Below are 10,513 nucleotides of genomic sequence, written 5' to 3' on the forward strand. Positions count from 1 at the left end.
GGCATAGCCACCCTAGTGCTTAAGCATCACTCAAGCACCTCCCCACTTGGGGCAACTCATGCTGCTGGCATAGCTAGCCAGTGCTCTCCAGGCCTTCAGCCAAATGATTGCATGATGCATGGAGGTACTGGAGAAAGGCTCATCCTGCTTGCTCCCCTTTAGCATGCCCATAGTAGAATAGCCATCACTTAGCCCAGACTGATCACTTCAATTTCTTGTTGGTCTTTACCTGAACGGTATCCAAAGACTGCAGAGAACTGCTGCTAAAATGCAAGTCTCTCTTCTAACAGGCTGCAAGTTAATGTCTTTCTGGGGGAGGGGAGGCGATATTTTTCCTCAGAGGCCTGTGGATGACTAAGGCCCTGATTCTGTAAAGAGCTTCAAGCAGGCTCAGGAGTCTGCCCTTGCAGAGCTCACTACAGCCGTGCGGCCTAAGTTCTCCCCTTTTAACTATCTTTCTAGAAGTATGTGTCTTCCCCAACAGGCTCCAAAACCCAGTCCACACACATTGTGCTGTCCAACAGCACCCCCTTCCTGAGCAGAAGTGCGAAGAAGCCTTGTTTGGTTTTCACATTCCCCCTGGGTGCGGGTTCCTTTCTCCATGTCTGTGGCATATATGGGAGAGTCCTTGTGCCCATCAGTGCATGATGACAGGCCCCAAAGTGTCTGTTAGTGTCGTGCTAGTGTAACCCCCACACCTCCTGGGTGTGGTGTTCTGTCCTGTCTAGTGGCACCGAAACCATTTAGAGAGCAATTAATGAAAAAAACCAGAGCTCTTCCCCGTTCAGAGCCCAGTGGGGCCTCAGAGTGGGGTGATCCCATGCAGCCACTTAGAGGGCAGAACATTTTAAAAAATGGCCTTGTCCACCACTGAGATGTCTTTCAAACATCTTATTACATAAATAATTCTTTTAGCACTTTTCATGCTCAAATATAACCAAGAGCAGTAAATGAATTCTCCCTCCCTCAGCCCTCTGACAGGCTTGATCACTATGTGCCCTTGCCTGCTGGAGGAGCCAACTCACAGGGAGGTGAAATGACTTTTTCAAGATCCCACAGCAAGTTGCTGATGGTCAGGAATAGAACCCCGGAGTCCTGACTCCTATGCCCCGGTTTTGTAGAAACTCTGGTGCTGTCAGGCCGAGCGAGAACACAAGGAAGAGGGATAGTGCTAATGTACTGATTTGCAATGTACTCTTGGAGACGCACAGCTGCTGTCCTTAGGTGTGATCTGCCTCTGGCGTCCATGCATGGGGAAGATGGGAGAGGTTGGTTTCAGCAGGAACTGGCTGGAGCCAAGTGGCCGAGTTTGCAATGACTGTAGCAAGCCTGCTTGAGCAGGACATAGCATGAGGCAGGGCAGTGGCAGACAAAGGTATGTGTGACTTCCTGTGTCTGTCAAATCTGGCTGGAAATCTTACATGAACAAGCGTCTGCTGAAACTTCTTGCTCCTGTACTGTCTACAAACACCACTGGGACACCTTGTCTGACAAAAGCAGGAGGCCTGGGCAGAACTTAGAAGTTTAGAGGGGCAAAAAAAGTAAGTCACTTCTGTTATTCTAATCTTTTTTTACTCTTAAAGAAATGTTAGAGCTGGGTTTGGTTCCAGTTCTGAATGATGTTTTGGCACGAGGGTGGAAGGGACAGTTTGTGTATTGTCCAAACAATGTTTGTTTGCCTTTGGTTTATAACTGCATGTTTTTGTTGTTGTTGGTAAAGGCAATATGTACTTTCCATTAACCATGGTTTGGTGGTGTTGCTACCTCTTGTGATTTTGTTTGTTTGTTTGTTTTTATCATAAGCCTCTTGATCTTTGTTTGTTTTTTTTCCTTAAAACCCCAACTTCTACTGTCCTGTGATTATCTGAGATTCTAAGATTTCATTTAAAAACTCCAGAAAGTCAGCTTCTCTTCTTCTGGTTGCAGGGAATAATGTGAAAATATGAACCCTAATAGTTCAGAAGGCAAATAACCCCAAATTGTTGTTTTTTAGAAATCTTGAGATTTCTTAGCCAATCTGGTGATTTTGGGGGGGATGGGGGTTGACTTTTTTTTTTTTTAACATTTGGGGTTGGCTATGCTGTTTTGGTGTGCAGAATCTTCGCTGTGAATAACAAGCAGGCTGCTCTTGCTTTTAATAAGTCAGTCATGTAACAACAGTTATAGCTTATTGACACTATCTTTCTTCCATAACCTGAAGCTAAAAGCCTCTGAGGAAATCTGCCTAATTAAAACTAAGGATAACATTACACAACACAGAAGCCCTTAATTAATGTTGTCTCAATCATTTGAGATCTAATGAAAGGGTTATTAATTGTGGTGTGTGTTTTTGTGTAATATGCAAGAGGCGCATGACCCTTTTCCCACATAAGTGAGTGGCAAAATTCCCATTGACTTCTGTAGGAGCAAGATGAGGGTCTTGAAACTATAACTTAGTTTTCTGACAACTGAGCAGTGGCATTTCCTGCTTGCTTTGGAATTGACAGGACGCCCTTGGGTTCATGGTGGAAACTTTTACCTTATAAGAAGCTGATTTTTTTTTTTTTTTTAAGAAGCATAATTTATTTTATTAAATGTTCTGATTTCTTTGTGATAATCTAAAGATGGGCCTAAACCACTGTTTCCCCCGCCCACCCCTCCGCCCCCTCAGAGCCAGTACTTCCTGCATAGGAACTGCCGTTCCAGTACAACTCCAGCGGTTAGGCCGCTAGCCTGGGACTTGTGAGACTTCAGTTCAGTTCCCTGCTTCACCACAGACTTCCTGTGTGGCCTGGGGCAAGTCACTTAGCCTCTCTGATGCGGTTCCCTGTCTGTAAATAAGGGATACTACTACTTCGTCACAGGGGTGTTTTAAAGATTGAGTACCGTATATACTCGTTCATTAGCCCGTTCGTTTATAAGCCGGCCCCCCAAGACGGTTAGGTTAAAAATAGCAAAAACTGAGTCCTTTCATAAGCCGACTCTATATTTCAGGGGTTGGCAAACTTTGGCTCCCGGCCCATCAGGGTAAGCCTCTCGCAGGTCAGGATGTTTTGTTTACTTGGAGCGTCTGCAGGCATGGAGCCCCTCAGCTCCCTGTGGCCGCGGTTCGCCATTCCCAGCCAATGGGAGCTGCGGGAAGTGACACGCAGACGCTCCAGGTAAACAAAACGACAATGTATTAGATATTCAATGATTTCATAGAGTTTAAAATCATCACATTTTGGTGTAGACCCGTTTATAAGCTGACCCCCGCTCTTTGATGCGTCACTTTTTTTACCAAAAATATTCGGCTTATGAACGAGTATATATGGTATATTGTAGGCTGCAAGGTGCATGGATCCAGTGGTGGGGGCTAGGAGTATTTATGATTCAGAACTTACTGCTATAATGGGCTAGAGCAAAACCCCCATCCAAATACTCTTGAAGTTGGAGAAAGTTCAGATCTGGATTCAAATTTAAACTCTGTAGTTTAAGAGGCCCATCTCTCTACTGATAACTCCTAAAAATTATCCCACTATTCCAAATTTAATATTGGTTCCAAGGGGTTGTTCCTATCCCTATTAGAAACCCCTATAAAGCTGAGGCCTGGCCTACATTTAAAATTTAGGTCAACCTAGGTATGTTGCTCAGGGCTGTGGAAAAATTCATGCTCCTGAGAGACGTACTTAAGTTGACCTACGCTCCAGTATAGATGCCATTAGCTAACACCTCTCGAGGTGGGTTTACTACAGCGATAGGAATGGAAGGGGTTTCTCCAGTAGCAAGTGTCATTACAACGCTACAGTGGCATAGCTACAGCACTGCAGCTGTGTCCCTGGAGTGCAGACATACCCTAAGTATGCTTGAGTTACTGCAGCTCTGCTGTGGCTGCAGCAAAAGGCTGTTTAGTGAGTGCTGCTAAACAATTGTTCTCTTTATATACTGTGAAGAGTGTTTTGCACTGAAAGTTTGACCCTTTCCCTTCCTGTGCTTTCTTAACGGTGCCTTTTGTAGGAGGATTACAAGGCGCTTGAGAGGATTGTTTGCTGGTGGTCTTAAGTTGCGGCTTAGCACTGTGAATTCCTGGGAGAAGATGTGGTGTAGAAATGGAGCATTTCTCTCATTCTGTGGGCTACAATGCAAATAAGAGGATTTAAATAACAAGCACCAGAGCCGGTTACGTCAGTCAGAGGGAAATCCGAAGGACCAGATGGTCACGGACCCTTATGAAGTTGTACAAGGGAGGTGGGAGGTATTTGGGGATTGCTCCTTTGAGGTCAGATCCTCAACTGGTATAAAATATGATAGCTCTATCTACTTCAATGGGGCTGCAACTATGCATACCATTTGAGGCCCTTGATGTGACCCGTTGGTACATGACACCTTAAAGGAGTGGGGAGGAGGCAAGAACCATGGCACCCTCCTGCGGCGTGGGCAGGCTGTCCAGGATGTACACCTGGCTGGCTGGGATATGATCTCTCCCTGACCTCCCCAGGGTGTGGGTTATACAAACCAGGGGAGCTCATCCCAAGCATCAGAGTAATGGCACATCTCATTGGGGATGGAACTTGGAATCTCTGGTTCTAAACGCTGGCACCACTATTGCTTGAAGTAAAAGACCACGTCTGTTATCTTGGAGGCTGCAGCAGAGTCTTAAATTTCCAAGTGATGTAGCCACGAGAAGGGGACAGAGCCACAGTGTGTCAGCATGGGTTACAGCTGTATGTCACAGGGTTTTTTGGCCCTAAATCTAGAGATGGGGTAGAATTGCTCCTGCCTGTGAACATGGAGGCAAAGGCAGAAATGAAGAAGAGCTCTCACAGGCACTACTCTAAAACACTTTCCTTCAGAAATGGTGTTTTTCATTGTTTACTACACTGACAAATTGTACAATGTAGGGTGAGTGCTAAGTGAAAATGGAACTCTGACATTTACAAACAGATTATGGGCCAGAGTGGTGGGTGTGTGAGTGGCTGGGGGCCTTAAATGACATTTCCCTGCACCAGCTTCAGTTAATCTTGGCTTGTTTGGGTTTTAAATGATTGCCCAGGAAAGCAGAAATTCAGCCAGCAAAAGCCGACCACTTTTGTGTGTCCTGCTTTAAAAATTGATACTGGAATTAATTTTTTTTTTTTTTTTTTTTTTTTTTTACAAATGCTATAAAATTCTAAGGCCCTATTCTATGTAGGTGGTTTTAGCATGTCTACTGCCATGAATATTAGCACCTTAAAGGCAGAGGTAATAAAGATTTCCCTCTCCACACTGATGTCAAATGCTTTTCATTCTATCACTGCTTTTTGTGTGTCACATCATTAGGAGTTAAGGTGTCTTCTTATAAGGGCGGGACCCTGCGAAGTGCTAAGCATGCTGGACAGATCTAGGCAAGCACGTAAGCACATGCTGAACTTTAAGCATACTCTATTTGTTCAACATAAAAAGAGGGAGAGCTGAGACACTGCAACATTCAGGCTTTATTCCTTCCTTCACATACACTGTCCTCTCTCATCAAGCACTTCCTGAAAGCAGAGTGAAGATAGTACTAGTGCCCAGCCGGTTATTCTGCATTTTGGAATTTGATTGTTGAATCGTACTGGACCCTGGGCAGAACCCCTCTGTGAGACCCCACTAGATATGTCCTCTCCGTTACTGTATTATACCTAAGCAGACAGTTGTCGTAGAATGCCCCCTATTGGTTACCAATCATAACACTGAAGTCAATGGGACTGCTATGCTTAAAGTTCAACATGTGCGTACTTGCTTGGCTGGGTGAGGCCATGATGCTCAGCACAGTGCAGGCTCAGTCCCAAACTTTTCAAGGTCTGATCCAAAGTCCACTGAAATCAATCAAAGGGCTCCCATTGACTTCACTGAGTTTTGGATCGAGCCCATATTAAATAGTTCAATAAGGCAGTACCTTTCTTTGTACCCACACATAATCACAGCCAACTGCTTTAGTGTTTGATAGAAGGATACCAGTGTGTTCTGCCTTAGAACACAGGTGCTTTCTCTTGTCAGTATCAACGAGTGCTTTAGTGAATCCTTGTCAGGTAACAAAGGTCACCTCGGTCCACACTAAGGTCTCAAAAACAGTCTAAAAAATAAATATCCCTGAAGCCTGGCATCTCTAGACCAACAGTTTTTGTGACATCATTAAGTAATGAACATTATTACAAAGAGGAAAAGGAATGGGTTATACGGGAGTGGAAATTCTTTTATGTATTACATAATAGATGGTACCTCTCAACTGTTTGATTAGAAAATGCATCACCCTTTTTTAAACTCAGATTTATTTCAGTCCCAGGTAAACCAAGCATTGTCACTGGACACTGACATCAGACATGCTGAAATGCCAGACTGAAATTACGGAAAGCTTTCTATGTCTGAGAGCAACCAAACACACCTCCTTTCAAACATTAATTGAGCCTTTGGACTGTTGTCTCTAATTTTGTATCTGCATGGGAGCAGATTGAGAATATAGCAATGGATCCAAGTGAAAAATTTTAAAATTTATGTATACATTAAAAATTTGCCTACCCTTCTGGAAAAGTCCCACTGAAAAATAGAAATTACTCTAAAATATAGAATTTAATAAATCTCCTTTCTCAATGTTGTTGCGGCATCCTGTCAAACTTTAGAGCAGGGATATAATTCTCCATTAAATACCATGGCATAGTAAAAAATAATAATAATAATAATTGGAAGAGTATTATTTTCTATTAAATTATATAGAATTTCTCCATAAGGGTCTTTTTGTGTTGTAGAGATGTATTCCAGAGGTAGCTCTTTAAGATACAATTCAGGGGTGCTGGTGGTAGAGCAGATTGATATCCTTGACTGTGGAATGTGCACCCATCGGTGATCAGGACAAGCCTGCATCTAGACCTCTTGAGCACCTCATGCAGGACCCTTTTTCTCTACACCAGTCTTCCCACAATGATAGAACTAGGGCCAAATTCAGATGAGGCTCCACCAACATTCCTCATGGAATGCAGGCTGATTCAGGAAATAGCCTAAAATGGAGGGAGGGGGGAGAAAACGTTTAGGTCCTTTTGTGACAGAATTGATATTTCCTAATGTGTATTGTGACAGACCCAGACCAGTGGGGTACAGGAGTCTGGTAGAGGGCAAATATACTGGTCACTGGATGAGTAGTTTTCTGTTCCCTGAGTGACCAGAGCAGGGGCTGCACTAGAGTAATCAGGAACCTGCTAGAACCAGTTAAGGCAGGCAGGCTAATTAGGACACCTGGAGCCAATTAAGAAGAAGCTGCTAGAATCAATTAAGGCAGGCTAATCAGGGCACCTGGGTTTTAAAAGGAGTGTGAGGAGCTGGGAGCAAGAGGCGCAAGGAGCTGAGAGTGAGAGGGTGTGCTGCTGGAGGACTGAGGAGCACAAGCGTTATCAGACACCAGGAGGAAGGTCCTGTGGTGAGAATAAGGAAGGTGTTTGGAGGAGGCAATGGGGAAGTAGCCCAGGGAGTTGTAGCTGTCATGCGGCTGTTACAGGAGGCACTATAGACAGCTGCAGTCCACAGGGCCCTGAGCTGGAACCTGGAGTAGAGGGCGGGCCCGGGTTCCCCCCAAACCTCCCAATTGACCTGGACTGTGGGTTCTTCCAGAGGGGAAGGTCTCTGGGCTGTTCCCCAACCCACATGGTGAATCTCTGAAGCAAGAAAATCCGCCAATAAGCGCAGGACCCACCAAGGTAGAGGAGGAACTTTGTCACAGTATATAAAAGGTGGGTTGACGTGGCAATAAGCATATGAGAAATTCCTATGTTCATACACCCCCACTAAATCTTATTAATGATTATATTTGTGAGGGGCGATCAGGAATTGACTAATCTGAATAGTTACAGTTGGAATGGATTTGTTCTCTTCTAAATTTGTCTGACTAATCTGTGCTTTTCTAAATCACCTTTCAGTGTGGTATCTAAGGCCCTGATCCAGTAAAGCACTTAAGCACATGCTTAAATTTAAGCATGTGAGTAGTCCGATAGAGTCACTGTACAGTGACTGACTTCAGTGGGCCTACTCTAATGCTTAACTAAGCATTTGCTTCAGTACTTTGCTGGATCCAGGGCCGAAGAGCCATCTGTTAAACATGTGACCAGCAAGTGCTCTCATTTCTTTTAACCTTCAACCTTCCCACTTCACTGTGACATATGTGTTTTGTTTTCACACAAACCGTCTTCTGCTCATGGCAAAAAATGAAACTAAAACTGTGTGGGATGAAGGGATTTTCTGGTAACCTTTTAGAGAAAGCAAAGAAAATCATAAATGATTATCTTCATTTTCTGTGTGAGATGTCTTACTCCTGCCATCTGTCATGCTGAGAACTTCATTATAGGTTTTTAATCAGCATGTCTTTTAGTTGGGGGTAGCTTAACCTTTCTCTCGGAATTCATTTGAGTAACACCCACTAACACCAGGTCTGAAGTTGGTCCAAAGAGGTGATTTTACTCCACTATATCTCAGTGATTGATCTGATTCCCTCCCCCACTGAATTCTCAGTGCCTGAGTTGAAATATAATCACTATTAATAATAATAAAAATGCATAGCACCTTTTGCAGACCTCTAAGCTTGTTAAGAATGAACAACTATATGCAGCACATCCATGGATCATTTCACTTACCACTGAAGTGATGCCATGTCTGGGGTGGAGCACACCAGCTCTTTAACAGTGCGGAGCAAAACTAAACAATTGTTTAGGGCAGGAAATGAAGAATGCTGCCTTATTTAATTTACTGATCGGGCCTCAGATTTTAAAGGTATTTAATCATTGCTCTCTTAGTGTAGCAACCCTTAACTTGGTTTGGGAGCCTGAGCCCCCTTTTCAGAAGTGACTTAAGAGTCTCTCACTGGAAGTTATTGAATCTCATTGAAAGATTCATCCTAAGTGCCTACGTCACTTTTGAAAAGGAGAATTAGGCTTCTAAGTCAGTTAGGTGCTGAGCATTGCAACACCCCAATATCATTAAAAATCAGGGCTGTAATGCCATAGCAATGCCTGGCACTTTAGAGACCTATAAAACACAATCCCTGTCCTGAAGAATTTACCATCTCTATGTTTAGACAAATGTTCACCAAGAGGAGTGACAGCTCAAACTAGTGGCAGTTTTGGGTAGGTAGAGCATAATTACCCATATTTGGAATTTGGCTATGAGACTGGCTTATTTTGTTTAATGTCTCATCCTAAAGATAACCCCTTCTGCGGTGCAGTGCCCTCTCACACTCTGCTGGAGCATGATTCTCTTTTGACTCCAAGAGAAGCATGCCACTTAATGATTCCCCAGCACTGTTGTCTGGAGTACTTTGGTAAGTTCTCATATCTGTCTACTGACCAAGCTTGACTGGTAAGATTTAACGCCTCCCCCCCGAGGCGTTATGTCTGTAGGCACCAAGACAAATGTTGTATCTGTTGGGTGATAATGCATCCTCTTATACATCTGCTTCATTTGGATGACATCCTGTTGGAGAGACACAGCAGCATCCATGTAGACTTAAGGGCCAGATTTTCAAAAGTGGATGCACACAGTTCTGCGTGGGCCCCACTTGTACATGCACAAACTCCTCTAGCAGCTGGTCTGTAGTGGATCGGAATCTACTACATTTGCACGCATGGATAGATATGAGCATGTGCAAATCAGGGGGAGTAGCCCACGAGCATTAGTTTTAGGTTTGTGCAAGCGTGTGTTCTTTTCACTAAATGTGCACGTCTGTCTGCTGATGAAGCGCTAGGCATAAACTCTCATATATTTGTGTGGGCTATGAATGGATAAGTAACTGGTCGCTTAGAAACAGGTAAGTGTTAGGACTACATTCCAAAACAATTCTGACTAGAGTACATGCATAAGTACCATATGAACTGTCACACTTGACTGTAATGGTTCTCAAAGACTACTGTGCTTTGGTTTGTCTTGTAAATATCACACACCTTAATAGATGTTCCTGTTTGTTCCTTTGGGGCAGTTTAAGGACCAATGTGGATTCAATCTGGCCTCTTTGTTGAAGTTATTGTCCAGGTTGCCAATTGTGATGTGCCGCTTCATTTAAATATCGAAATGAGAGACTTATTCTAAGCACATACAAACACTTATCCCTTCTGTTTACTGCACACAGATGAAAGGGGTAAAAGCAAGAGGATTTGTATGTTCCTATTGTCTCTCTCAAGAGGCATGTGATACCAGTGCAAGCACCATTTGTGTTTGAATAAATGCTGACCAAGTACCATCCCACTGGCTCTGACCATGTGTGTTAGATAAACCTCCACATTGAGACATTCTTTGCAGCCTGTTGAGTTGATTTTTGCGCATGTGCACACCCATTAGGGTTTTCTCGTTGTATGTATATATTTATATAACCTTGTGATGCAGTAGAAAACATTTGCACTATTTCTGTGGAACCAAATGCAGTCCAAATTTACTAATTAGAGAGAATAAATAGGTTTCAGAGTAGCAGCCATGTTAGTCTGTATCCGCAAAAAGAACAGGAGTACTTGTGGCACCTTAGAGACTAACAAATGTATTTGAGCATAAGCTTTCGTGGGCTAAA

The sequence above is a fragment of the Terrapene carolina genome, unplaced genomic scaffold, assembly GCF_002925995.2.
Source record: "Terrapene carolina triunguis isolate 2854851 unplaced genomic scaffold, T_m_triunguis-2.0 Scaffold136, whole genome shotgun sequence".
Classification (NCBI taxonomy): domain Eukaryota; kingdom Metazoa; phylum Chordata; order Testudines; family Emydidae; genus Terrapene; species Terrapene triunguis.